Source organism: Bactrocera dorsalis, chromosome 6 (assembly GCF_023373825.1).
Source record: "Bactrocera dorsalis isolate Fly_Bdor chromosome 6, ASM2337382v1, whole genome shotgun sequence".
Classification (NCBI taxonomy): Eukaryota; Metazoa; Arthropoda; class Insecta; order Diptera; family Tephritidae; genus Bactrocera; species Bactrocera dorsalis.
The window spans coordinates 39,741,826-39,769,147 of record NC_064308.1 but is presented as its reverse complement, the minus strand read 5'-3'; the positions used below and the strand labels follow the sequence as shown (position 1 = coordinate 39,769,147).

Genomic DNA, 27,322 nt, shown 5'->3' with positions numbered 1-27,322 from the left:
TTGTTTTAGTTTCATAACAAATTTTTCAAGTCTTGCAAGATTGCAGGATTACAGAGCACATTACAAAATTGAAGCCACTTTAAATGAAACAGATAATACTAAGTGTCAAACTCTCGTACATGTATTACGAGTAAAAAAAAAAACAAAAAAATCAATACAATTTTAAGGAGTATTTTTATTTTATAAATAAAGAAGCCGCTTTTAATATAAATACCTTCTACAGTAACTTTTATCTACAAAGTGGCATTCCAAAGTAAACCAGACTTCGGAAAAAAAACAGATGAAATGTTTTTTCGGCAAAATCAATTTATTCTATTCAAACTAGTCTCTTTCTGCTTCAATACAGCATTTTCACGGTCTAAAAGCATTTCAAACGAGTGTCCGGTATGGTCGCCAGTATGCCGGTGAAAGCCTTTTGAATGTCCTCTACGTCTGCATAACGCTTTCCTTTCATGGGCAAATGCATTTTTCCGAAAAGGAAGAAGTCGCACAGTGCCATATCAGGTGAATACGGGGAGTTGTTAATGGCTAAAATGTGATTTTTGGTCAAATAATCGATCACAAGCGTCGATCGATGATTCTAATTCTGAGCAATTTTTGGTCGTCAGTCAATTTGTGCGGAACACACCGTGCACACACCTTTCGTAAGCACAAATGTTCGGTCAAAATTCGATAAATCGATGTTTTGGAGATGTTCAAATCCATTTCCATGAATTTTAATGATGATTTCGACTGATTTTTTATGAATTGACGCACAGTTTCGATGGAATTTTCGGTGATAATTTATGTCCTCACGACCACTTTGAAAACGTTGAAACCACTAGTGCACTCTGCTCCGGGATAGGCAATCATCGCCATAATCTTGTTTCATCAATTGAAACGTTTTGGTAAAAGTTTTACCAATTTTAAAACAAAATGTAATGTTGGCTCTTTGTTCGAAGCTCCTTTTTGCACCGATAACACAAACATTGTGACACTAAAAACACAATAACTTCACTTCCAATCAATGAAATGACATGAAATTCTCACTGGACAAGAGATAGATAAAGATAGCAGATTCTAACGTACTAGTCGAAATATAGATGACGTCACTAAGGGGCGCTTTTCAAAAAGTCCTGTTTACTTTGGAACGCACCTTGTATAAATGGGAAATAAACCATTTTTAATTAATAATAGTGATGAGCGATATTTCACTACCGGTGATTTTTTCACTGTGATTGAAAAATCGCAAATCGCAACTGCGATCACTTTTTATAAATAGCAGTTCGCTTCTATTAACTGCGATTGCGATCGCAGTTCGAAACTGTGATCGCAGTTCGAACCAGTGAATTGTGATCGCAGTTCGAAACTGTGATCGCAGTTCGAACCAGTGATTGCGATCGCAGTTCGAAACTGTGATCGCAGTTCGAACCTGTGAATTACGATCACAATAGCAAATAGCAGAAAAGTAACAACATTCTTCAGGGTATTGTATATATCGTATATGCTATTTTTCGTCATAGCGGTTTGAAGTTTTGAGTGTAACGTTCTTATATAAAGCATTTTGTGATGAAAACAAGAATTGTAACTAATTAATTTCAGAAAAAATGATGGAATAAAAAAATTACGGGTTTTTAATATTTTCCCAAAGATTAGGAAACTCGCGTTAATTATTTGGTCTTGAAAATATTAAAAGCGGGTATTCTAAACAAACAAATTATCAACCACACTAATGGTAATTCCTTCTAAGAAATGTGTGAAACCATCATACTAACATACAAATGAACTATGCAATACGCTCTAAGTGTCAGGTAGCCGAACCGCTCCAATATTTGCGAAAATGTAGTGAAAAGAAAGGCGGAAAACCTACGTAAGTGGTAAGTGGAACAGACCCGGACTTTTATTCGGCCAAACAGTGTCAAATTGGCAGAATCTGCCGCTACAACAACAACGACGTTTGAACGTCGACTTAGTTGCGATCGCAATAGCATTATAAAATCACAGTGATTTAAAAATAGCAATCACTGAAATCACAGTGATTTAAAAATCGCAATATCGCTCATCTCTAATTAATAAGCACGAAGGATATTGTAGAAAAAAATTTATAAATAAAGAAATAGTGAAATGTTTGAATCATGTAAACAATATATAATGTGGTAACAGGCTCAGTCTTGATGAAGCAAACTTGGCAGGCAGTACCAGGGGTCGAATCGTCACATCCGTGAACGTATCACTCGTCACGTAAAAGCCTGTATTTCGTATTATGACATACGTGATCGTAACGCTTGTATCGTAATCTGGCATGATGACATTCGTGAACGAGTATATAAACGTATCCATTCATTCGAATCGTCATGCGAACGCAAACTACCAATCGTAGTGGACAAATTTATGGAAATGTGAGCAAATTTTTAAAAATTTTATGTGACCTATTGTGACCTAAAAATACGATCCAAAGCAATGTGCAATTTAAAAAGAATTGTGAATTGAAAATACATTACGATCCGTTGGCTATCGTATGTCATAATACCAATCACCGTATACGATTGACGTATCACGTAATTTTCTTTCGTATGTTTGCCGATCCTTGCACGGATGTAACGATTCGACCCCAGCTTTTTTATATATGTTTTGTTGGCATGGCAATCCGTGCACTGTGCAAAGGTTTTGCAATACTTATGTCGAAATGAACTCCAGTCGCCCGAACTAACCTACTCAATACCAAACTTCAATACAACACTCACCACATCAACACGCGTATCAGGAAAAAAAGGCATCACTGAATAAAACACTCTCCACATCAACACGCTAATCAGGAAAAAAGGCATCACTGATACCCTCCACACCACACTTAGGAACACTACCACATCTAAGCACCACATATCGCTACCTATACATCTACACAACACACGATGTCACCATTGCCGAGAACACCACACTTTTTTGTTTATTTTTCCATTTTTTTACCAAAGGGAAGGTGAAGCTGTGCCGGAACTTGTTCTCTACAGTCCGTTAAAACACTTACACCGACATACGCGCACACCGGTCCGTTGGCGAAAACCTCAGTACAAAAAAATTGATTCGTTTAAAATTAAAAGAATTTGTTTAAAAATTAAAAGATAGTGTTTAAAATTGAAAGATATTGGCAAAGTTGTGAAAAGAAGTGTAAATAATGAAAGAAAATTGCAATTGTAAAACTTACATATATTGTAAAATTGATATTGTGAAACTTATATCGGTATTCTGCTTGAGACGATTGTCTCATGTCTCAAATTGTCACAATAGTAATTTAGTGACTCTGTTAGTCAGGAGTCTCATTTTGGTATTCTGGCAGATACAGTATATTACTATACAGTATACTACTTTACTGTGTCTGCCAGAATACCAAAATGAGACTCCTGACTAACAGGGTCACTAAATGAAGATTGTGACAATTAGAGACATGAGACAATCGTCTCTCGCAGAATACCGATATTATATTGAAGAAGTAAAAAACATAAATCATACGGCGTTGTGAAAAGAAGTAAAAACAAACAACAAAAAGGGAATGAAATTGTAAAACTTACATTGTTAAACTTATATTGGAAAAAATATAAATATACTAAAGCGTTCCTTGGTTCATTGTTATAACGCGACAAAAGCGAAAGAGCGTTGCTCTGTTCATTGTTCTAACGGGAAGAAATCGAAAGCAAAAGAGACAAAATCCTAAGGTAACTTCCACTTCGTCCGGCAAAATTGTTGGTAAGTGCTCCCTGATAAATTCTGAAGAAATTAAATATGGGCCTTCGAGCCTAAAAGAAAGGCACTGTGGATGAAAACTAAAACGGAATCAAAACGGTTAAAAAGTAAACGGTGGAAATTCTTGGCGGTGTGCGGTATTCAAAAAACAAAAACAAATATACATATGTATAAGTAACATTAAACAGAATTATTTGAGTTTAATTTAACAAATATTTATTTATTATTAAAATGATATTCGTAGCTTGACTGTTGACATCAGACTGAATTAAGTTTACCTTAAGACAGTGAGTCGAATTCCCGGGAGAGAACATATAGCGGTAAAATAATGCAACAAATAAACATATTATATGTACATATGTTACTCCTCCCACCACAAGAAACAGCAATATCCTTATTGTGTTAGCTTGTATGCTACAACTGTTGCTTAAATTAAATTACAATAAAGAAAATTTGTACAGTTTCAATTTAAAAACAAAAGACTTAAACGACAAACGTACAATAAAAAAATTGCTATTTTAACATTATTACTTCATAACTTCATTGTATCTTAAAAACAATAGATATAAAATTATAATTAACGATTTGAGTAGTTCTGTACAACATTGTTAACAATATCATATAATTGAATGTAAATTTAATAACAATTTATTTTTGTAGTTTTTGTACAGCAAACTAATTAATGTTTTTTGGTACTTTAATTCTCTTGGCATTTTTTATCGTTTAAATTGGGTTTTATATTTCCTTACTTTACGATTCTTATATTTAATCACAAAATGTTCATTATCGTCTTCGGCTTTGACTAGCTGTACTTTTCTAAACGGATTATGTGATTTTTCCAGACGTTTTCTTGAATTTTCAGCGTTGATTAAATTAGTGTCTATAGGGTTTTCTGTTCGTGTCTTATTAGTATCATTTATTTGATTTTCTTTTATATGTTGAGCATTAAATTTCGGTGCTAGGGGATTGAAGAAAATGTTATATGGGATTTCACCGGTTGTAGAATGTATTATATTATAGTTGTATGTAAAAAGAGTTTGTTCGATTTGCATGTACTTTAATTCTTTATCATCCGAGCTATTAATTATTCTTAGTTTTTCATTAAGGGTTTTGTGAAGACGTTCGATATCTGCAATGCCAGTCTTCCCAGTGGTTACTTTTATTTGAATATTTAGCTGCTCACACCAGTTCTTAATGTGAACATTATTTATTCCATGATCTTGATCGAATTTTAATATTTTTGGGGGTCCCATGGTATTAAAAATTTTTATTAGCGCTCTTTTTGTTTCTAACCAGTTCAATGTTTGTACTTCTTCAGCAGTTGCAAATTTAGAAAAGAAATCAATACAGGTAAGGTAATGTCTTTTCTCCCATTCCCAAAAAACAATTACAAATTTTTCTCTGATTTCGTAAGCAGGGTGTGTGATTTTAAAAGGCAATTTGTGGGTAATGTGATCATATTTACACCTATTGCATAATTCACATCCGTTAATAACTTTACTAATTTCTTTTAAATAGTTCGGATAACAATATTTATGTCTAAAACGATTAGCAATCTTTTCTATGTCTTCATGAAGGCCTTCTAAATGAATTTCAAGAATTTTGGTTTTAAATCCCGTATAATCTCTAACATTTTCGAGCTCTTTAGTTGCATTCAATATTTTGTGTCTTGAATTGTTGATTAGAGTTTTAAAAATATCTTGAAATTTCACAAAATCTCCAATTAAAAAATTCTCTATTATATTTTTATTCGATCGCTAGTTAAGTCAATATATTTAATTGTTGTAATACTGTTTCTAAAAATATTTTCAGTTCGCAAACTATTTCTATTGCTTTTTATCAATCTCAGTTGTCGTTTAAATATATTCAATGGTCTTTCTGAAATAGGAATATAAGATTCAGAATCTTCTGTTGCGGAATAGTAGCAATATTAGATGAAGTATCACTAATATAACAATCTTTAAGTTTAATACGTGATAAAACCATGTAGCAGAGGTTTTCTTTTCCTGGAATATATTTGACATCAAAATCGAAATCATTAAGTTTCCACCTTTGCAGCTTAGCGTTTGGTTCCTTCAAATTGTGGAGCCATTGGAGAGGTCTATGGTCACTATTTACGATAAATTTTCTACCATATAAATAAGGGCGGAAATATTTTGTTGCCCAAACAATAGCCAGCAACTCTTTTTCCGTTGTGGAATAATGTAACTCATGTTCATTAAGAGTACGGCTTGCAAAGCAAACAGGATGACCTTCTTGACTCAAAACGGTTCCAAGAGCTACATTTGATGCGTCGGTGGTTAGAGTATACTTTCTTTCATAGTCCGCGTATGCTAGAATTGGTCCTTTTGTTATAAGAAGCTTCAGTGTATCTACTGCGTTTATATATTCTCCATTAATTACGACTTTATTTTCTTTTTTTAAGCACTGAGTTAAAGGTTTAGAAATTTTAGAAAAATCCCTAATAAATTTTCGATAAAAGCCAACTAATCCCAGAAATTGTTTAATCTCTTTTTCAGTTTTTGGAAATGGATATTTTAGTATGGAATCTATTTTATTAGGGTTGGGCTTAATTCCCTCTGGGGTTACAACATGACCGAGAAATTCGGTTTCTTTCTTTAAAAATTCCGTTTTTTCAATGTGGATTTTTAAATTTGCTTCATTAAGCTTGTAAAATACGTTTTTAAGAGCATCCATGTGTTCTTGAAGTGAAGTACTAAAGACAATTATATCATCCAAGTACACCATACAAACTTTACCGATCAAACCATCTAAGACTGTATTCATCAGTCTTTGGAATGTCGATGGCGCATTCTTAAGACCAAACGGCATACGTAAAAGCTCAAAATGTCCATTCGGTGTAGAAAATGCTGTTTTCATTCTATCCCCTGTATCCATTTCAATTTGATGGAATCGCTTTGTTAAGTCAATAGTACTAAAGTACATGCATTTCCCAAGTTTATCCAATATTTCATCCATAATAGGTATAGGATCCGAGGCTGGTTGTTGCTATTCGCTGGCGTATGCCGATGATATTGATATCATCGGTCTCAACACCCGCGCCGTTAGTTCTGCTTTCTCCAGACTGAACAAGGAAGCAACGCAAATGGGTCTGGCAGTGAACGAGGGCAAGACGAAATATCTCCTGTCATCAAACAAACAGTCGTCGCACTCGCGACTTGGCACTCACGTCACTGTTGACAGTCATAACTTTGAAGTTGTAGATAATTTCGTCTATCTTGGAACCAGCGTAAACACCACCAACAATGTCAGCTTTGAAATCCAACGCAGGATAACTCTTGCCAACAGGTGCTACTTCGGACTAAGTAGGCAATTGAGAAGCAAAGTCCTCTCTCGACGAACAAAAACCAAACTCTATAAGTCACTCATAATACCCGTCCTGCTATATGGTGCAGAGGCTTGGACGATGTCAACAGCGGATGAGTCGACGTTGCGAGTTTTCGAGAGAAAAGTTCTGCGAAAGATTTATGGTCCTTTGCGCGTTGGCCACGGCGAATATCGCATTCGATGGAACGATGAGCTGTACGAGATATACGGCGACATTGACATAGTTCAGCGAATTAAAAGACAGCGGCTACGCTGGCTAGGTCATGTTGTCCGAATGGACGAAAACACTCCAGCTCTGAAAGTATTCGACGCTGTACCCGCCGGGGGAAGCAGAGGAAGAGGAAGACCTCCACTCCGTTGGAAGGACCAAGTGGAGAAGGACCTGGCTTCGCTTGGAATATCCAATTGGCGCCACGTAGCGAAGAGAAGAAACGACTGGCGCGCTGTTGTTGACTCGGCTATAATCGCGTAAGCGGTGTCTACGCCAGTAAAGAAGAAGAAGAAGAAGGTATAGGATACTTGTCACTTACAGTAATATCGTTTAATTTATGATAATCTACTACAATTCGCCATTTTTGTATATTAGAAGCATCCGGTTTCTTAGGTACAATCCAGATTGGTGCAGAATATGGCGATTTGCTGTGACAAATTATACCTTGAGCCAACATTTCTTTAATTTGTTTCTCAACTTCTAAGTTATGTACTTGAGCATATCTATAGGATCTGACGTATATGGGGTCTTCGTGTATTGTCTTGATTTTATGTTTAATTTTATTAGTGAATGTTAATGTATCACCTTCTATATAGAATATGTGTTTGTATTTACATAACAGTTTTTTTATATTCAAAATCTCTTCTTTGTTGAGATGCTCGAGCCTAAATTGTGAGTCTTTCGAGTCACTGGTCATATTTAAATTTTCATAAAATCCGTATGTTTTTGAATCGGTATAAAATCCCAAAGGAATCCGTAGTTTCCAAATCAGACCAAATTTGTGAGGAAATTTTCCAAAAAACTACCCGTCGTAATCCAGATGGGCGCTATATAGTAACCCTACCCTTCAAAGAACCCGACAATATTGATATCGGATACTCCAGATATATAGCGTTGGCCCAATTCCTCCGAAATGAACGAGCTTTACTTAAAAAACCCGAAGTGAAGGCAGAATATGACAAAGCAATTATGGAATATTTGGAACTCGGACAAATGAAGAAAGTAGAATATGACCCTTCTGGTAAAGCGACCCAATATTACTTACCACACCACGCAGTCATTAAACCCGATCGTATAACCACGAAATTGCGTGTGGTATTTAATGGATCTTGCCTCACGTCATATCACAAAAGCTTGAATGACGTCTTACATATCCGGCCTACTTTACAGAAAGACCTTGTCATTCTGATCACAAATTGGCGACTCTTCCAATTCGTTTTTAATGCGGATATTCAGAAAATGTACCGGCAAATACTCGTAGACCCTAATCATACTCGATTCCAAAGGATACTTTTTAGGAAGTCCCCGGAAGACACAATAGAGGACTTCGAATTGCAAACAATCACGTTCGGCATAAATTGTGCACCGTATCTAGCGATCCGTACGCTCATGAGGCTAGCCGATGATATAGAAGAAACCCACCCATTAGCAGCCAAAATACTTCGCCAGGAAATGTATGTAGACGATGTTTTAGCTGGAACACATGACCTGACCACGGCAAAGTCAGCACGAGATGAACTCATTTCCGCTCTGAAGTCCCCAGGATTCGCTCTGCGAAAGTGGACCTCCAATGACCCACACATTCTGAAAAGACTTCCACAGGATCATCTTTTAGAGACGGAAACACTCAACCTTTCGGAACCCGAGAACACCAAAACCCTGGGCATTCGATGGAACTCCAAAAAGGATTCATTTTTCTTCCTCGTCAACCCAATGGAGAAAAACCCGCACACACAAAACGTGAAGTTTTATCAGCCATAGCAGAATTGTTTGACCCAGCCGGTTGGCTTAGTCCAATAATAATCACGGCAAAAATAATTATGCAACAAATATGGCTAGATAAAACTTACTGGGATGAAAGCCTGAAGCCCCTCACCCTTCATCGATGGAACAGTCTCGTGAAGGATTATGAAAACATAAATAAAATTGAAATACCCAGATGGACCCATTTCAACCCAACAGCCACCATCGAATTCCACGGTTTCTCTGATGCTTCAGAAAAAGCATATGCCGCGACACTTTGTATAAGGATTTTGGTTGGACACAAAATATGGACAACTCTCTTAGTGTCAAAAACAAGAGTTGCTCCCATTAAAACCGTATCGCTACCCAGATTGGACCTCTGCGGAGCGGTTCTACTAGCTAACCTTGTGAAATCCACCCTATCCCAACTACACCTAACCCAATATAAAAATTATTTTTGGACTGACTCAACCATAGTTCTCGCTTGGTTAAACAAACCACCCTGCTCATGGACCACTTTCGTTTTTCATAGAGTAGCTGCAATCACCGAGAAAGTGGGAGTCGATAATTGGAACCATGTGGAAAGCCAAGACAATCCCGCAGACTTGGCAAGCCGAGGTTGTACACCCACCGATCTATTGAATTGCAACCTCTGGTGGCATGGACCCCAATGGCTACAACATGAAAAGGAGCATTTCTCAGCAACGGAGAAAATATACAACACCACCGTGGAATTCAAACCCGTTAAGACGTTTGCGATAACCACCGAAGAGGATATACTCGAAAGGTTTTCCTCATTCTCCAGAGCAATTCGCGTTATCGCTTACCTATTCAGGTTTTGCGCAAATGCCTCACCAAGGAGGCGAGAAATTGATTACTTATGCCATGAAATAACCCCGGAAGAGTTCAAAACAACCCGAATGAAGTTAATCATTCACACCCAAAAAACACATTTCAGAGAAGAATATGATGCATTGACCCGTAAAACCTAAATACATAAGAAAAGTTCATTATTGACTTTAAATCCATTCATTGACCCTAAAGGAGTTATGCGAAGTGACGGAAGATTAACTAATTCCGCAGTACTATCATATAATGAGCGCCACCCTATCTTATTACCCTATAATAGTCGTATAACAAAATTACTAACTCAATTTACCCATGTAGCAACGTTACACGGCGGAAATCAGCTAGTTCTTCGACTCCTAAGGACAGAATTCTGGATACCCAAAGCAAAGATGCTGATTAAAACAATAATTCATCAATGCAAAACGTGCATCATACACAACAAGGCTCAACAAACCCAAATAATGGCAGCTCTTCCAAATGAACGAACCATCCTAACCCGGCCGTTTGCTGCCACTGGTATCGACTTTGCTGGACCCTATGACATCAAAAACTACACTGGGAGAGCATGTCTAATCACCAAAGGATATATATGTGTATTTGTATGCTTCTCAACTAAAGCAATACATCTCGAACCCGTTAGCGATCTCACTACGCAAGCCTTCCTAGCAGCATTTTCCCGTTTCTTCTCGAGGCGTGGATGCCCCGCCAATCTTTATTCCGACAACGGAACAAACTTTATAGGAGCTTCACAGTTGCTAATGAAAGATCGGCGTGAATTATTACAGACACTTCGAACTCAAATTACATCTCTCCATAGTCATCAAAATATCTCATGGCACTTCAACCCACCAGGAGCTCCACATATGGGTGGATTATGGGAAGCAGGCGTAAAAAGTCTAAAAACCCACCTAAAAAAGATCGCAAAATTACAAAAATTCACGTTTGAAGAATTTGCTACCCTATTGACCCGCATTGAAAGTTGTTTAAACTCTCGGCCAATAAGCCCCATAAGCGACGACTCATCAAACTTGGAACCTCTAACTCCAGGACACTTCCTTATAGGTTCCCCATTGTTAACCCCTGCCGAAACCCAATTTAGAGGATGCAAACTTAAGCATCGTTAACAGATGGCAGAAGCTAAAAATACTCTACCAGCACATTTGCAAGAGATGGAAGGAAGAGTACCTTAAGGAGCTACACAAACGATACAAATGGAAATATCCACAACGTAATGTTGAAGTTAACGACTTAGTCGTTATAAGAAACGACAATATTTCACCCATCGAATGGAAGCTCGGTCGAGTCCAAAAGGTTTTCCCGGCTTAGACAATAAAACACGAGTGGTTGAAATCCGAACTGCTCAAGGCACAATAACCCGCCCCATCACAAAAATTGTGATATTAAATACAGAATAACATACAAGTTTTCTCTTCCTTTTTGGTGAAATGGCCCCAACAATTACCAACTCACCCAAAACTCGTCGTATGAGGTCAACAATTACCATCCGGTTTCCGTAGCGCAACCCATAGCATTACACCGATTTCGGAAGACGAAACGATGTCACGACGCATTCAACGTTTCAAATCGACCCTTCCCACTATTCGTGAGGAAAAGGAATGTGATGATCGCACAACCCGAAAAACGATCTCACATCACAGAAAACCCACGTCACATCGTCATGTCGCCTGCGGAATATGCAAAAAAGACCACCGTCTAGTGACTTGCGCTACATACTCGGCATACAACATAAATAAGAAATACGAAGCAGTAATAAAACACCACTACTGCGTTAATTGCTTAGCCAGGTCGCATAAGACGGAAGGATGCAAAGCAAAAATCGATGTTCCATTTGTCATGGGAAACATCACTCATCCCTACGCGGACATCCGAGGCTATACCCGGCCAACGATGCAAATACTGTTGAGAAACATCCACTTGCGATAGAGACCCGACTACCATCCTTACTGGCTAAGCAGACCCTATTACCCACACTTAAGATCCGTTTAAGATGCGATGGCGAATGGTATAAAGTTCGAGCCATTTTAAACCCTACCCTCAAAAATACAAATATAGCGGCCGAACTCGTTAAAAAATTAAAACTGCCAATTACATACCTCAACACTTATCGTATTTGTAGCATCCAAATTAGCTCAAGTAATGATACAAAGTTTTGTTTAGAATGTAACGCAGTTATAACTCACAAGTTACCCAAAAAACCATTTGAGCGAGACTTAAGTGACGATGTGCAAATGCGCTTCGAACACTTAGTTCTCACTGACCCTCAATTCCATAGTAACAAAGAGATAACGTTGGAGATTGGAGCGGATATCTACCCACAGATTATTAGAAGTGGACTCTTCAAATAAGAAAATAGTACAGTGGTAGCGCAGAATACAGCATTTGGCTGGACCCTTACTGGCACCATCTAACCCCAAGTATACTTCTGATAATTACTCTATTTCATTTCAAAACCTTCACACAATTACCCTATTAATACTAAAATTATTTCGCAGATTCTGCAAGGTGGCCGGGATGTTTAATCCAAAAAAATACTCCTCTGCATTACTCCCACAAATTACAAAAAGTAATAGAGGCGTAATGTAGAGGAGTATCAATCGCCCCAACTTCACGCAACAGGCGAAAAAGGAGAAACGAAGAAAACATTTTCCCGCGCTTTTTACAAGAAAGGCATTAGTATCCCGCCAACACAGGAGTGAACATCGAAAGCAAAGGTGCGCCATGAAATAAAACAACTACAACAAGTGAACTATAAGTGACATAGAAGTGAACAAAATCAAGCGAATTCGATAATTACATAAAGCGATACAAGCGAACACGGACAACAAATTTACGTTTATTACAATATAGTGAACACGGAAAGTGAAAGTGTGTCATCCGGCCATATACCCATAAAGGAAAACATTTGGTACCTTTTCTTCAACAACAACCCCTTGATCAACAACAACAACACAGGAATCATAATCCACAACAGGTTGTAAGAATTAAATAAACTAACATAGAATTACATATATATTATATCTCTACAAAGTAAACCAATTAACCCGTATTGGTAAAACACATACACCCATTTATTTATATATACACAAAATTATATTTGTATATATCCAAATTGAATATTAAACCAGAGTTTTATAACGTTTAAACTGAAATCGGCCCCATACGTCGACATACCCCGACACATTGTTTTCTTTTAGTATTCTATTAGCGGATTTCACGTCTGCAACCAAATTGGCATTAACTAATGCTACTAAATGGATCGGTAATTCTCTCTTAAGAGTTTTTAGACTTATACGTTGTAATTCGACATTAAGAAAGTTAATAGTCGAAATGTCTGATTCTTTTAACTTAATACTATCCTTAATCTTACATACTTCTGCATTTATTTCTTCACATAGTTGCTTAACGCTACCTCTGTATTTTAAATTACTTACTAATAATATCATAGTAGTAATAGGTGTCGGATCTGCAAATTCATCAATTAACAGGCACCTCAATATTTCCCAACTTGCAGGTTGCTCTCTTCTCACTACATCTAACGCCAGCCCACGAAGGGTACTAACAACGCATTGAAAATAAAGAGGTTTTTCCTCTTGTGTAAGAGATGATGACGCTGGCATTACAGCATTTAAACTGTCAATATATAAGTCCATTATTAGACGCGGCAACAAAAGTTCTCGAGCGATTCTCTTTTGCTGTCGCCCATTACCTTCACACGAGCAACTTGTGTTCCGCAACTCTGTTCGAGTTTTTTTTCATTCTCTTTCACTTTACTTTAACCCATTGTCGTTTCTTTTTCCTTATAGGTATTTGGGCCACTCTATCACATATGTATATTAATCAGTTCTGTCAATTAAGAAATACATTTTATTTATAATTCAAAATTAAAACAAAGATTATATGACAGACTTTCACATATATCACATATATTGCGTCCGAAGTCCGGTCGGCGTACTGTTCGATGTCGTCGACGTAGTCGAGGAATGACCTTTTGATGCTCCTAGGAGGCGGTTCTGCTCCAAGCAGATGGCTGCCAGGGCGATTCCTACGGAAACATCCCAGCAGGAACTGCTGGGAAAGGAGTTCATTATGCTCCTTTACAGGTAGCATACGCGTCTCACTGTGGAGGTGTTCAATGGGAGACATCAAAAGGCATCCCGTCGTGGTCCGGAGTGCAGTATTCTCGCAGATCTTAAGTTTCCTCATCTGCGTACCACTGCATCCAGGCGACCATATTGGCGCTGCGTAGTTGAGGACCGGCCGGCCAGTTGCCTCGTAAGTTGTCAACAACGTTTCCTTGTCTTTTCCCCATGTGCTGCGGACTAGCGACTTGAGGATTTTGTTGCGGCTCTGTACCTTGGCGATAATCGCGGTCGTATGGGGAGAGAAGGAGCATAGACTATCGATGATTACGCCTAAAATCTTAGGGTTATTGACAGTCGGAATTTTGACGCCATCGACTGCAATAGTAAGTTCAAGTCTATACTCCTTTGTCCAGCTTGTAAATATGGTCGCTGTGGATTTGGTGGGGGAGAGTAAGGTTTCGTGCAGTGAGGAAACGAGAAAGGTCGGAGAGGTAGTTGTTTACCTTCGAACACATGCCATCGATTCCATTGCCTGACGTCAATATCGTGCAGTCGTCTGCGTACGAGGTTATGGAAACCCCCTCTGGTGGTTGCGGGAGTATCGACATATAGAAGTTAAACAGTACCGGGGAGAGGACACCACCCTGCGAAAGCCCCTGTTTAATTCTTCTCAGTTTAGATGTTTCACCTCGAAAAAGTACGGTATTTTCAATGTCCTGCAGTAGCGTTGTGTAGTTGACCGTGTCAAAGGCTTTTGACAGGTCCAACGCTACGAGGATCGTTCTTTCGTAGGGTGGTTTCTGGTTGAGGCCACGGACTATCTGGGCGTTTATGACGCTAACTGCTGTGGTGGTCCTGTGCACTTTTCGGAATCCATGCTGGTGACTGGCTAGGCTCAGGTGGTGAGTGAAAGTCGGGAGTAGCAAAGCCTCAAGTGTCTTCACTACTGGGGAGAGGAGAGTTAGAGCGCTATTACATGAAGCAACTTTTGTTGCTAATTCTCGGGCGATTCTCTTTTGCTGTCGCCCATTACCTTCACACGAGCAAATTGTGTTGCGCAACTCTGTTCGAGTTTTTTTCTCATTCTCTTTCACTTTACTTTAACCCATTGTCTACTCTTTACTTCAACCCATTGCCGTTTCTTTTTCCTTATAGGTATTTGGGCCACTCTATCACATTTATTAATCAGTTCTGTCCATTAAGAAATACATTTTATTTATAATTCAAAATTAAAACAAAGATTATATGACAGACTTTCACATATATCACCCTTTTCATACATTTCACAATATCTTTAATTAATTCGATTTTTTTGTCATACTCCATTTTCTAAAATATTTATATTATATTATGTATATTTATTTGTATACATATTTGCAAATTACTTACCAAAAGATGAAATTAAATTTTTTAAATATATTCAAAATATTAATTTAAAAAAAAATATACGCAAATGCAACTATGTACTACGAAAGAAAGAACACGAATGCCGAAAAACGTCGCAGCGAACTGCTACGAATAAGAACACAAAGCGAGTTGCTGAACACTGGAAACACGGCGCGATTCTCCTCTCCTCGTTGCCCCCTCGCCTATAAACCAAGAGTTGCCGCAACTTTTGTTGCCGTGTGTAATAGGCGAGTAAAGACAGGTGATTTTTGTTGCCGTCAAATGGAGCAATCAGTTTTATGCTTTGCACTGTTCGTTCTCTTCTCTCCTTCGCTTCCGTCATTGTTATAGTTGTTAGTGGGTTTATTAGTTGCTCTGAAAATTCAGCTATTGATACTATTTCTCTTTCTTCTTCTCTTGATGACGAAGTGGTTTGTACAACGCTCACGCACAACAACAGTTCACAAAGATCGTCAATTACGCTATCACTCATATATTTACCGACTAGTGAGAACTTCAGGCGAATGTCACGTAGAGGTTATTTCCTAGGCTTCCTTCCTCAAAGGTCATTGAAGGTTACAGCTAATGTAGTCACAGCTTCCAGGTATAAAATGGAACAATATGTGTTTTCACTTTTTATTTATAAAATTTTTAAATTTTGTGCGATTTCAAAAAACTTAAATAGATTCTTTTAAAGGATATTTTTCACTGATCCTACCGACTGCGCCAGTAACATTAAACACAATTATTTGAGTTTAATTTAACAAATATTTATTTATTATTATAATGATATTCTTAGCTTGACTGTTGACATCAGACTGAATTAAGTTTACCTTAAGACAGTGAGTCAAATTCCCAGGAGAGAACATATAGCGGTAAAATAATGCAACAAATAAACATATTATATGCCTTTTAATTCGCGTATGTTCTTATAGGCTGCTTACAATGAACTGTACTGAGTAGAGATTGAAAATATATCATAAACTGTAAATACATATGTAGATGCATGGAATGGAACAATTCAAGGTTGCAATAAAAAGTAATATCTAAAATAAACTTATGTTGGTAGTCTAAACTACTTCGTTGCGCCAACACCTCCCCTCGAAGTAGTGAGGCTACTTGTCATGCCTAACGCTGCTGAACATTTGCGATGTTTGACGCTGCTCAAGCTCTTCGTTAAGACGTCTGCTGGCATATCTTCGGTGGGCATATATGTTAACGTGATTCTTCCGCTTTGGTGGCATTCTTTGATGAAATGATGGCGCACGTCGATATGTTTTGTACGCGAGCTGTAGCCTAAGCACTGAATTAGTTTTTGAGCGCTTTGGCTGTCGTTGAATAATGTAGTGTTCTCATACGATATGCCGAAATCTTTAAAAATGCCTTGAAGATATATAGCTTCTTTCGTCGCTTCTGTAATTGCCATATATTCGGCTTCGGTACTGGAGAGCGCAACGGTGCGTTGTTTACGCGCCTCCCAACTTACTGCTGCGCCAGCCACTATGAACGCATATCCACTATAGGATCGCCTGTCTATTATATTTGCACCCCAATCTGCATCTACCACACCATATAGGCTATTGTCGTTTTGCGAATAAAGGAGACCATAATTTCTGGTACCATTTAAGTAACGTAGAATTCGTTTTGCGGCTTTCCAGTGCTGCTCGTTGTAGTTCGTATTAAACTGGCTCATATAATTTACTGCGAAAGCTATGTTTGGCCTTGTTGTAACTGCTAAGTACATGAGTGTTCCTATAAGTCTTTGATACGGATAATTCTTCATGGCTTCTTCATCGACTTTAATTGGTTTTTCAATTTGGAAGTTCGTTTCTAGGGGTGTTTTTGCTGGTTTACAATTAGCCATATTAAATCGTCGTAAAATAGTTTCAGTATAAGCTGGTTGCGATAAAAATACTTGATGTGAGTTTAAATTCTGCTTAAAGTCAATACCAACGCAACGCTTTACTGGACCAATGTCTTTCATTTCAAATGATTCGCTTAATGCCTTCTTGATACTTTTTAGTAACATATTATCGTTTGATGCTAGTAACAAATCGTCTACATATATTGTTAGTATTAAAATTTGTTTACCTTTTTGTTTAATAAAAAGACATGGATCTTGTGTAGATGCTTCCAAACCAAGCTGTTTCAATTTAGTTGTCAATCGATTGTACCACATCAAACCGGATTGTCGTAGTCCGTATAGGGCCTTTTTCAGTAAACATACGGGATTACGGTTTTTCATCGCTGTAAGCCACTTGTCTGCAGTCTCTTCGACATTTTTACTATGCTTTGTTATACCCTGACTACCTGTAGGCTCACCTGATTTTATTTTGTTCAAAACTTCAATTAACATTTCTGGGACTTCCAAGTATACGGCTTCTTCTAGTTCTCCATTGAGATACGCAGTAACGACATCCATTTGATGGATTTCTAAGTCCATTTTGGCTGCCATTGCTGCAAGCAAACGGATTGATGTATACCGTGCCACCGGCGAGTAAGTATCGTGGAAGTCCTCCCCTTGACGTTGAGCATATCCTTTCGCAACGAGACGTGCTTTCTTCTGACCATTTTCTTTCGTTCGCAGTACTAAACGGCTACCAATAATTTTACTGTTTTTAGGTTGATCGATTATGTCCCATGTTTCGTTTGAAATTAATGCCAAATACTCATCTTCAATAGCCTTCTTCCATTCTAATGAATAATTACTAGTATCTTCTTCGAACCAACTTGACGGAGTTTCGTTTATACCAACACATGCCAATTCACTTATTTCAGACTCTTCGTCTTTATGCTGAGTTTCGCAATTGTTTTCTTTTGTATGCTGATAAACCTGTTTTGGTCTTCCGCGCAAACCAGTCTTAAGCTTTTTCGGACGACCTTTACCACGTTTAACTTCTGTTTCATTTTGGTCACTGTTGCACGTTTCAAACTCACTTGCTGTTTCATCACAGTCTTGCATTGATACCGATTTTTCAAGCGTCTTTGTTTCTAATTCAATAGTATTATTTTGCATTTCGATTATTTCTTCATATTCGTTTTTAAAACCGAATTCGTCTATAAATTTAACGTCACGACTAATGATAATGTCTCGTTTATTTTTGGACCATAAGCGATAAGCTTTCGATTCGGATGAATATCCGACAAATACACACTGTTCAGATCGAGACTCGAATTTACCTTTCGATTGTTGTTTGTTTAACACATAGGCTTTTGAGCCAAACACTTTCATATGAATAACTGTTGGAATTTTACCAGTCCATGTTTTATGTGGGACTTCTCCCGTAGATTTTGTAATACACCGATTTCTTATATAGCATGAAGTGTTTATTGCTTCAGCCCAGAACGAAGGAGGAACACCAGCTTGCTTCATCAAGCACCTAGCCATCTCCACTAGCGTCCTGTTCTTACGCTCGGCAACTCCGTTTTGCTGTGGAGTGTACGGGGTTGTTAAACGTCGTTTAATTCCGTATTTTTGCAAAAATAAATCAAATTCGCGATTACAATATTCGCGCCCATTGTCAGATTGCAATGCTTTTATTCTTTTACCCGTGAATGTCTCTGCCGCACTTTTAAACTTTTTGAACGCTTCTAGCACATCTGACTTTTGCCTTATAAAATGAATTTCACACCATCGAGATTTGTCATCAATGAATGTGACGAAATAATTTTTTCCACCGTTTGAACTGCACCGCATCGGACCACATACATCACTATGCACTATTTCCAGTAAATCATTGGTACGATTATTAGAATTTTTGGGAAAAACTATACGCGTTTGCTTCTCACTCAAACATATTTCACATGCCGATAAACTTTCTTTTGTGTTTACTTTTAGTCCATGCACATCGCCATTTTTGGCCATTTCTTTTAAATCTCGCTCGTTTAGATGACCCATTCGGCAGTGCCACAGATTTAAATCACTTATATTCTGAGCTAAATATGCACTATTTTTACTGTCTTTCATAAAATATAAATTGCCATTTCGTTCTGCAGTAAACAACACTGTTTCGTTTTTATCTATAACAATCGCATCGTTTTTGCGAAAATGTACTTCATACCCTTTGTCCGTCATTTTCGACACTGACAACAAATTAGTACGTAAATCTGGCACATAAAGCACACCTGTTAATGTTATATTCTTTTCGAAACCTTTCTCGTCTATTTTCACTTTAATCTCTCCTGCACCAGTGATTTTCGTAGAATCGTTATTGGCTAAACTTAACACTTGATTCAATTCTTTAACTTCAAGAAAATTATTTTTGTTAGAACTCATGTGCGAAGTGCACCCACTGTCTAAACACCAGTTGTCAATTCCATTTGGACACAAAAAAACAGATTCGGTTGCTCTAAGAGAAGCATTTTTCTCTTCACTTTTGTTTGCACTGTGATTGTTACGGTTATTCAAACGACAATTTTTTGCATAATGACCGTTTTTACCACACTTATAGCAACAAAAATTTCGTTTCGTTTCACCACTGACTCGATCGTTGCTGTTTTTGCTTTTGTTGCATACACTTGCTTTTGTCATATTTTTTGCATATAGCGCATCACTCTCACTACGCTCATTTTTTGCTTTTCGCGATTCCCACTCTTCTAATATTTTTACACGAAGCATTGCGGGCTTTGGCAAATCATCACGCGTTTCAAGTGCACACCGAAATGTTTCATATGAGTCTGGTAAGCTATATAACAGTAAGATTGCGAGCAAATCGTCACCGATTTCAACCCCTATTTCCTTTAACTTAGCGACCGCGTCAAAAAAATCGTTTAAATGGTTTCTAACCAAATCGCACTCTTTCATACGTGACAGCGCCACTCTCTTTAACAATGTTGCTTTTCTAGAGGGGCCTTTCGACTCGTATACCGTTTGTAATTTTTGCCACATTTTCTGTGAGGTTGTGCATTCAGAAATTTGATTTAATTCTGTGGGACTTATTGCAAGCATAATATCCGCACACGCCTTTTCGTCGTTTATTTTCCATAAATTTGCGGCTGCTTCGTCAACTGGACATTCCGTTTTACCACTTGCGTATGCGCATAAATCGTTTTTTACTAAAACTGCGCGCATGTGTAGCTTCCACGTGTCGTAATTTTCCGCGTTTAGCGGCTCGATACGTGCGACTCCTGCCATGCTCAAAATTTCTTTTTGAAATTTATACCACGCGCGTAACCGACAAACTTTTCACGCCACGAAACACTTTTGTTACTGCTTATAATATAAAACTCTTTTGTAATGGGTCTGGGCCCATAACCTGTTTAAATGAAACGAGGAGTTTTGAGTTTTATGTTATAAAGCCTTTTAATTCGCGTATGTTCTTATAGGCTGCTTACAATGAACTGTACTGAGTAGAGATTGAAAATATATCATAAACTGTAAATACATATGTAGATGCATGGAATGGAACAATTCAAGGTTGCAATAAAAAGTAATATCTAAAATAAACTTATGTTGGTAGTCTAAACTACTTCGTTGCGCCAACACATATGTTACTTATATATATATGTATTTATATATAAATAAATACCTCTAAAACAACGGAAAAAAATTTATAAAGTGCGGTGAAACAAAACAATATATACATTAAGATATATACATATATATGTACAATTTTTACGCAAGAAATAAGACATTTTCGAAAGGAGCGCAGTAAAACACAATAAAACAACAACAAAAAATTAACATTTTACTAAGAAAGGTAAAAGCAAACGGCAAAAATAGTAATAACAATAATAATAAAGTAAAAATTAAACAACAAATACACCAAACCCAACCTGCGGAGACAAGAGGAGGAGAACAAACCTTGTATGGAGAACCTTACGCCCCCCAAAACTTTAGTCAAAGTGAGTCGTATCGATTCCTATTAGTACGAGTATCACTTAGCACAGTATACAGTGGCGGACAAAAGTCTACATACACCCCCTGTTTTCTTCGATGTGAGAGTACAAAAACTTTTTAGAAAAATGTGTTGATACAGTTTTATTCTAATCTTCTTTCTAATAACAACAAACTTAAAAAATCCATTAATTAATATAAAACTACAAATTTATGGAATAAAAACTCAAATATTGTGTTGACAAAAGTCTACATACAGTACAAAAATATCTTAGTTCAGTGCGAAAAACTGTAAAAAAATGCTAGTTATTAAGACGTTTTAGTATTTAGTTGGGTCCCCATTGGTATCTATAACTGCTTGAAGACGCCGTAGCATTGATTCTGCTAAATTTGTCAACGCTGCAGATGTAATGCTGTTCCAAGGTTCCAATATGCGCTCTTAGAGTAGAGCAGAGCTAGAAATTTGGTTCTTTCTAATTCTACGCTCCAATATCTCCCAGACATGTTCAATAATATTCATATTTGTACTTTGAGGTGGTGTATTTAATTGACTTGGAGTATAATAAAGCAACCAATCCTTGACAATTTGCGTCGCATGCATCGGATCGTTATCTTGTTGAAATATCCAACTGGAACCGAGGCCTAAATTATCCACCAAAGGCTTCAAATTATGTTCCAACAGAGACTTATACTTATAACCGTCCATTTCACCTTCAATAAAGTCCGAATTTCTAACTCCAGAGGCCGCAACAGCTCCCCAAACCATTACGCTGCCGCCACCGAGCTTCACAATTGATACTACGTTCTTCGGTTCAAGCGTGGCGTTAGTTTTCCATCAAATTTTAGAACTTTCATCACTACCAAAAAGAGTGATTTTAGAATCATCTGTAAATGAAACTTTTTTCCAAAAATCCATTTCCTTTTCTTTGTGTTTTTTGGCGAACTTTAAACGAATTTTCCGATTTTTTCAGAAATAAAAGGTTTCTTCCGTGGTGTTCTACTGAGGAATCCGTTATCGTTTAGAGTTTTTTTTTATTGTTCTTGGTTGGATACTCATTTGTGACGTACTCGCTATGCGTTCGGCTATATTTGGAGCATTTACTTTTGGATTTTGGTCTACTTCGTTGAGAATCAGGCTGACGTCTCTACGAGATTGTTTTTTTGGGCGTCCACTGCGCGGTTTATTTTCGTTGGAACCATTATTTTTAAAGTTTTTTAGAATTGTCTGTACTGTTGCTCGACTCAAGTTTAAAATTTTAGAAATTTCACCATATGATTTTTTTTCTTTTCTTTCTTTTATCACCAAATTTCTTACATCAATTGATATTTCATTTCACGGAGCCATTATAGCTATTGAAGTGTTTAAACCACAACTAAATTCAATAAATATCAAACAATAAACATATTGAAATAAAAGAAAAAGGCTAACGTTACCTTACTGTTAATAACGGGTGATTTTTTGAGGTTGGGATTTTCATGCATTAGTATTTGACAGATCACGTGGGATTTCAGACATGGTGTCAAAGAGAAAGATGCTCAGTATGCTTTGACATTTCATCATGAATAGACTTACTAACGAGCAACGCTTGCAAATCATTGAATTTTATTACCAAAATCAGTGTTCGGTTCGAAATGTGTTTCGCGCGCGTGTTTTGTTCAGCGATGAGGCTCATTTCTGGTTGAATGGCTACGTAAATAAGCAAAATTGCCGCATTTGGGGTGAAGAGCAACCAGAAGCCGTTCAAGAACTGCCCATGCATCCTGAAAAATGCACTGTTTGGTGTGGTTTGTACGCTGGTGGAATCATTGGACCGTATTTTTTCAAAGATGCTGTTGGACGCAACGTTACGGTGAATGGCGATCGCTATCGTTCGATGCTAACAAACTTTTTGTTGCCAAAAATGGAAGAACTGAACTTGGTTGACATGTGGTTTCAACAAGATAGCGCTACATGCCACACAGCTCGCGATTCTATGGCCATTTTGAGGGAAAACTTCGGACAACAATTCATCTCAAGAAATGGACCCGTAAGTTGGCCACCAAGACCATGCGATTTAACGCCTTTAGACTATTTTTTGTGGGGCTACGTCAAGTCTAAAGTCTACAGAAATAAGCCAGCAACTATTCCAGCTTTGGAAGACAACATTTCCGAAGAAATTCTCGAAATGCTCGAAAAAGTTGCCCAAAATTGGACTTTCCGAATGGACCACCTAAGACGCAGCCGCGGTCAACATTTAAATGAAATTATCTTCAAAAAGTAAATGTCATGAACCAATCTAACGTTTCAAATAAAGAACAGATGAGATTTTGCAAATTTTATGCGTTTTTTTTTAAAAAAAAGTTATCAAGCTCTTAAAAAATCACCCTTTATAACAATGTACAAAGTATGAGATTTGAACTGTATGTAGACTTTTGTCAAAGCAATTTTTGAGTTTTTCTTCCATAAATTTGTTGTTTTATGTTAAATAATGGATTTTTTTAGTTAATTGCTATTATAATAAATATTAGAATAAAACTGTATAAATACATTTTTCTAAAAACTTTTTGTACTCTCACATCGAAGAAAACAGGGGGTGTATGTAGACTTTTGTCCGCCACTGTATATGTACATATATGTATGTATGTTTGAAGCCCATATTGGCAATGGTTTGAAGTCTTACAAAACGGTTCTGCAAAAATATACATACATTAGGGCGGGTCGATTTAAAAATCGCCCATTGCTCTATGAAAATCGTATTCTAGGGATCAAAATAAGATACTTTGCCGAAGGAACCATACCTCTAAAACGAATTTTGATGTCCCCCAATTTGGGTCGAACTTTTGGGTAGGGGCAAATTTTGAAAAATTTGAAAAATGTTTGCCCTGAAGATCGGAAATGATCTTAAACTAACAATAGACAATTGTGTTTGCCCTTGAGATCGCAAATGATCCTAAACTAACAATAAACAATTGTGTTTGCCCTGGAGATCGCAAATGATCCTAAACTAACGATAGACAAGAAACAATTATGTTTGCCCTGAAGATCGCAAATGCTCTTAAACTAACAATAGACAATTGTGTTTGCCCTTGAAAACACTTACATATGCTTAAGATATGTGTACATACTGTCGGTATGTACAGTAGATTTTTTTTTTTTATAGTAGGAGGAAGTATCGAAAGCCGGAGTGCGGGACTTTAATCCGCTAAACCTAACCTAATTCCACCTCATGTCTCTCCCACGGGACCACTGGACAAAGTATTACTTCATGGGAGAGAAGAAGACGTTTAAGTCTCCTCTATTGCACGGACTGACTGACGCCTAATCTGTTCTAACTGTCTCAATTTTGTGATAATTAGATTTGCCGCTCTGCTGACAGATTTCCACTTTACAGAGGACTCGCACATATGTGCAGTCAAATTTTCCACCGTGATGCTACCTCCCAGGGTGGTTTTCAACATTTCCCTTATATTTGAAAACCGTGTGCAATAAAAGAACAGAGTTCAGAGTTTTCTATACACTCTGTACACGTCGGACAGTATTGACTAAAGTCATGACGATATTTGAATAGATAGCTTCTGAAGCAACCATGCCTACTGAGTATTTGGGTAAGGTAGAAATCCAGGTCTCCATGTTTCCTACCTATCCATGAGTGTATGTCCGAAATCAGTCGGTAGGTCCACCGTCCTTTGCGTGAAGTTTGCCACCGCTGCTGCCACAGTGCTATGCTTTTTATTCTCTCTTCTCTTTTTGCTGTGGTAGACGTCTCTGATAAGTTATATATTCGCGCGAATTCGTCTCCCTGGATGTCAATCGGTGCCATACTGGCTAATACCTCAGCAGCGTCATTTGAAATGGTTCGGAAAGCACTTATCACTCGTATTGTACAGTAGATTAGTGTTAAGATGTGTGTATGCACTCAGCATGTGGTGCATACATAAATTAGGATAAGGAATGCTATAAATAAAGGAGCTCTGGGCAACCAGAGCTGAATTCTATTTAACAATCGAAACCCTACGCGTCTTACTTTACAATTACCATTTCATTCTTATTACCTCAAAAAGTTTACAATGAATCCACCATCCTCTACACCGCAAGATGAAGCAACTACATCAACAACTATCGAAAACCTAATGAGTCATATACCCAAGCATGATGTTACTGTTTTTGGTGTGTCTACTGATTTGACTGATCTTAATTTACCAACCCATCTGGATATCTTGAGATATTATTTTTACTTAATCGAACGTGCTAAAACAGAACAAAAACGCTCTTTTGCAAGATTTTAAAATTAAATATAAGCATGGGAAACCTCTCATCATGGATAAATCGAAAGTTCGCAGAGAAAAAGAAAAATGCAGACAAGAAGTGCTTCGCAAACGGTTAGATGATACCAATTTGTTAGCGTTTTCATTCGATGGCAGAAAAGAATTATTTTGATAGAACCCAATTCTGAATCGATTGGTTACGTAAGACTGGAAACCGCAGAATACAAAACAACCGAATTAAATGGTTTTTTCAACGATAAAAATATATCACTGGATACATTAATTGGAATATGCACTGACGGTGAGCCAACAAACACTGGCCCACACGGTGGAATTATACGACGATTCGAATTGCTGTTAAAAAGACCATTGCATTGGTTTGTTTGCCTTTTACACTTCAACGAACTTCGGTTTCGGCATTTGTTTGAAGCTTTGGATAAATCAACCAGCACTGGACCAAGATCGGCAACCGGAAAACTGAGCCGTCAAATCGAAACTTGTGAAACTCTTCCAATAAGTTATTGCTATCACTGATTTATTATAATTGTCAACCATTTTTAATTATTTTATCTATATATATAAAAGAAAGTCGTGTTAGTTACATCACTTATAACTCAAGAACGGCTGAATCGATTTGGCTGAAAATTGGTGGGGAGGTAGCTTAGAACCAGGGTAAGGACATAGGATATCTCTTTATCTCAAATATCTAGGATATCTCTTTATCTTTTTATCTCTTTATGTCAAAATTTAATACAACTCATAAATACAAAAATTATATTTCAAATCATAAGCATTTGTTCAAAATTCATGTTTGTAGGAATCATTTCAATATTTCATTTCTTCAAAAAAAAAAAAAAAACAATAAAAACAACCTTACATCTTCGTCTATATAAATATGTATGTAAAGGGTGATTTTTTAAGAGCTTGATAACTTTTTTTTAAAAAAAAACGCATAAAATTTGCAAAATCTCATCGGTTCTTTATTTGAAACGTTAGATTGGTTCATGACATTTACTTTTTGAAGATAATTTCATTTAAATGTTGACCGCGGCTGCGTCTTAGGTGGTCCATTCGGAAAGTCCAATTTTGGGCAACTTTTTCGAGCATTTCGAGAATTTCTTCGGAAATGTTGTCTTCCAAAGCTGGAATAGTTGCTGGCTTATTTCTGTAGACTTTAGACTTGACGTAGCCCCACAAAAAATAGTCTAAAGGCGTTAAATCGCATGATCTTGGTGGCCAACTTACGGGTCCATTTCTTGAGATGAATTGTTGTCCGAAGTTTTCCCTCAAAATGGCCATAGAATCGCGAGCTGTGTGGCATGTAGCGCTATCTTGTTGAAACCACATGTCAACCAAGTTCAGTTCTTCCATTTTTGGCAACAAAAAGTTTGTTAGCATCGAACGATAGCGATCGCCATTCACCGTAACGTTGCGTCCAACAGCATCTTTGAAAAAATACGGTCCAATGATTCCACCAGCGTACAAACCACACCAAACAGTGCATTTTTCGGGATGCATGGGCAGTTCTTGAACGGCTTCTGGTTGCTCTTCACCCCAAATGCGGCAATTTTGCTTATTTACGTAGCCATTCAACCAGAAATGAGCCTCATCGCTGAACAAAATTTGTCGATAAAAAACATTTCGAACCGAACACTGATTTTGGTAATAAAATTCAATGATTTGCAAGCGTTGCTCGTTAGTAAGTCTATTCATGATGAAATGTCAAAGCATACTGAGCATCTTTCTCTTTGACACCATGTCTGAAATCCCACGTGATCTGTCAAATACTAATGCATGAAAATCCTAACCTCAAAAAAAATCACCCGTTATGTAAAAATGAATCGCCAAAATGTATGTACGCTCATAACTTTAATACGACTGAAC

The 27,322-nt window shown here is 37.4% G+C and overlaps 1 protein-coding gene across 5 annotated transcripts in view; it reads right to left on the bottom strand.

The window, feature by feature from the left end:
- Window positions 1–27,322, bottom strand: part of LOC105223446 (calcium/calmodulin-dependent protein kinase type 1) — a 512,064-nt gene that overhangs the window by 116,257 nt on the left and 368,485 nt on the right. The window lies entirely within an intron of this gene.